The 3,659-nt window shown below is 40.3% G+C and overlaps 1 protein-coding gene across 3 annotated transcripts in view; it reads right to left on the bottom strand.

The window, feature by feature from the left end:
• LOC105306588 (N-formyl peptide receptor 2) overlaps positions 1-3,659 on the bottom strand; it is a 16,584-nt gene that overhangs the window by 6,182 nt on the left and 6,743 nt on the right. Inside the window, exon 1 of one of the 3 annotated variants that reach the window (XM_011381659.2) lies at positions 1,215-1,249. The exons of the other annotated variants lie outside the window; for them this stretch is intronic. The gene's annotated coding sequence lies outside the window, so the exon portion shown is untranslated. Of the gene's footprint in view, positions 1-1,214; positions 1,250-3,659 lie in introns of those variants that run through there. 3 annotated transcript variants of the gene reach the window in all.

The following is a 3,659-nucleotide window of genomic DNA, read 5'->3' as shown; positions in this document are numbered from 1 at the left end:
GCAAAGCCAACATTACCTAAACCTGACTTAATTCTTCCATACTCCATATCTGCCACACACCCAATAATCTGTGTCGATTTGGAACTAAACATTCAGTTGTTCAAGCACCAAATCTAACATCCCTGAATTTCCTTTCCCTGACCATGCAGTCCAATCCAAGTCAATCGATCTCTACAGTGCAACTGAATTCACACCTGGAATCATTTTTATGGCCAGTGCCCTTGTCCATAACTCCAGGCTGGCTGCTTATTTGCACTAACCTTGCAAAGAGCTTGTTTTTGCCACTGATCTTCCTTACCCCGCTCCAATCTCTTCTCAAAGATCTAGGAGCCCAATGATCTTTGAAACACACTAATCATATCATGACTTTATGCTGCTCAACACCCTCTAATGCCTTCATAACTCCCGATCAAGCTTACCGGCACTCCTGGATCTGCCCCGTGTGTTCCTCAGACCTCACACTTCCCCTGTCCTCTCACACCCTGTGATGGTCCACACTGACATCCCTGGAGTTCTCACACATGCCCAGCTCATTGCCACGTCAGGGTTTTTGCATCCTCCGTTCCTTCTGCCTACTAGGTTCTTCCTTCAAGCTTCCCACATCTGGCTCTTTCTGAATATTCATGTCTCTGCTTAGATATTATATTCTCTGAGACGTCCTACCTGACCCACAATGCCAAGCGGATGCCTCAGGTGTATCCTAAGTCACCAGGTGCTGTTCTTGTTTATTTCTTACTTTGTTTGTTTTCCCTTTTGAATACCCTGCATGTTAGTACGAATGCTGCAGAGAAGAGGAACAGAGTTTTTCAAGGTGTCTGTCTCTAGAGTAACACTGTGCCATAGAACCATAAATGTGAGCCTCATTGTTGCAATGTTTTTATAAAATTAAAGGAATTTAGTTTTAGTAATTATTGATCTTAATAGTATATTTTATCTCAACACGAAAAAGTGTTATTTCAACACATAATCATTCTAAAAATCATGAATAACATATTTTGCATCCTTTTTTTTAATACTAAGTTTTTAGATACATTAAATGCATTTTAATATATTCAAAATACTAGAGCACATCTGAGGTCAGACTAGCAAGAGCTCAATGACCATATGTGTCAGTGGATTCTCTCCTGGACAGCCCAGCTCTAGAGCTGGGGATGTATCTGCCACCCAGTAGGTGTTCACAGAATAATTTCTAAACTGTCAATCTTTCAACTTACCGCCAGCTGAGATCCTTATTCTGTGGTCAGTTCCTGGCTGCTTGTGGAGTGACAGGTTGGAAGGGCTTCCGCAGATGCTTTATTGAAGGACAGGGGGAGGGGCAATGGAGCTCAACCAATTAGGTGACAGAAACTCAGAACTTTTTTCAGTTTCCAGAAAGCACCCTGGATATGTTGTCAGCATACTCTCCTTTGAACCTTATGTCTGAGTATTCCCCTCACCTCCCTCCTTCTGTGAGAGACAGAAGTTCAGTCCTTCAAATATCAGAGTTCAGAGCATCTGTCTAGGCTTTTCCTCCTCCAGAGAGTCAGGAAAATGAAAGGAACAATTACTGAGGTGAGAAGAATTAGAGGGTAGCAATAAAAACAGGTAGGTGGTGGCTCAACAGAGACTTGTTTCTCTACTCACACAACATTTCTGACACCAAGTGTGTGGGCTTGTTCTACACCAAGGAATTCTCCAATACTCTGTGGACCCGAAGTGGGTGTTCGGCCATTCAATTCAATTCGGACACTATGTGTCTGGAATTAGAGTCAGATTCACACGGTAAAGGGCTCAGTGCCACAAGACTGCTCCTACTCGAGTTGCCAGTTGCAAGTCCCATGTAGCCACCTATGCTAATGACTGAGTAGCTATAAATCTGAGGTTCCCCTGACCCCCATCAACCCTCTCCAGGTTGATGATTTGCTAGAATGGCTCACAGAATTCAGGAAGGCATTTACTTATGTTTATCAGTTTATTATGAAGGGTGCAACTGAACAACAGCCAAATCGAAGAGATGCATAGGGCAAGGTATGGGAGAATGTGTGCTCACAGCTTCCGTGTCCTCTCTGGGGACCACCCTCCCCGCGCCCTGATATGTCCAGCAACCTAGAAGCTCACCAGATCTCATAGGTGAAGAGTTTGCATAGAGCTAATGTCCAGCCCTCTCCTACTTCCCCTTCCCAGAGGTCAGTGTTTGGGAATGAAATGTCCAAACCTTTAGTTACCTGGTCCTACTGAGGCTTCCTCTGGGCCCAGCCTAACTCATTTCAGTAGCATAACTGGTTTGATCTCTTAATGAATGAAATAAGACACTTTTGTCATTCTGAGAATTTCAAGAGTTTTGAAGCCCATTGCTAGTAACCGGGGACTGAGACCAAATTTTTTTTTTCATTCCAATATTTGATTTCTATCTTTTCCTAAGGAATCAGAAAGGTATGTTATATAAGAGGGGACCATGTGTGAATGATTATTCGTAGGAAACAAACGAACAAACAAAAACGAAAAACAAAAGGCTGAGTAATCGATTCACTTCCAGCCAAATCCATCGGTAAATAGTTAGTGAGAGTGCTTTATTTGAAGCCGAAAATCAAGAGCTGAGGTGGTCGTGAATTCAAACCACACTGGAATTTTTAAACAGTGTGGGCATGGGAGTGAGAGTTCTCTGGACATGGCCAGGACATGGCCAGTCATGACAGGAGGGTCAGAGACCATTTTGTCTGGACATTAAATATTCTCACTTGACACTATTTGAGATACTGTGTTTATTGATTAATTAATTCAATGAGTACTTATTGAGTGTATATTACATATCAGGCCCGGTTTTACAAACAGGCTATTAGTAATCACTAGTGAATAATGTAAACCAAAATTTTTTCACTCCGATAGCTTTTAGATTATGTAGCAGAAACCATACCAAGTACTATACGCAGTTTCCACACTGTTTCATGCCAATCAATTGGACAGTTTGGATGAAATAGCTGAATTCCTTGAAGGTCACACGTTCTCAAAATTGACAGGAGAAGAAATGTTAAATATTTCTAGTCCAATAACAATAAATTGAATCTGGTATTAGAAGCCTTTCCGTATAGAAAACCCAGAACAATTGGATTCGCTGGTGAATTTTCTCTATACACATTAGTAAAAGATATAAGAGCAGACCATAGAATCAAAGGAATCACTTCCCAGCTCTTTTAGGAGGCCATTGTAACTTTGATGTAATAGCTGACAGAGACATTAGAGGAAAGTAAAAGAACAGACCCGTCTTTATGTAAACGTAAATGCAGAAATTAAAAACCAATCTAGTGAGATTAATTATATAAAATACATCATGACCAAGTGTGGTTTATTCTAGCAACATAAGTGTGGTTTATGTTCAAAAATTAATATAATTTATGATAATGTAAATGAAAAGGTAACTATAATATGACCATCATAATATACGAAGAAATTGCATTTGATGCTATTCATTAGCCATTCATGATTAAAAAATGAAGAAAACTCTTAGTTAGCTAGGATTAGAAAAAACCTCTGTATTATGATAATGATAGCTTTATTACAACAAACATCTTACTCAATGATGAAATGCCAAATTTTCCCCTTAATAAATTCTCTGAGCCAAGCTCTACAAATTCCCCACAACACTGACTTTTTTTTCTCTTCCCTCAATTCTTTCCCACCTC

The sequence above is a fragment of the Pteropus vampyrus genome, unplaced genomic scaffold (genome assembly GCF_000151845.1).
Source record: "Pteropus vampyrus isolate Shadow unplaced genomic scaffold, Pvam_2.0 Scaffold448, whole genome shotgun sequence".
Lineage (NCBI taxonomy): Eukaryota > Metazoa > Chordata > Mammalia > Chiroptera > Pteropodidae > Pteropus > Pteropus vampyrus.
Note: the sequence above shows the minus strand (reverse complement) of the source record. Positions and strands in the feature narration are given on the sequence as shown.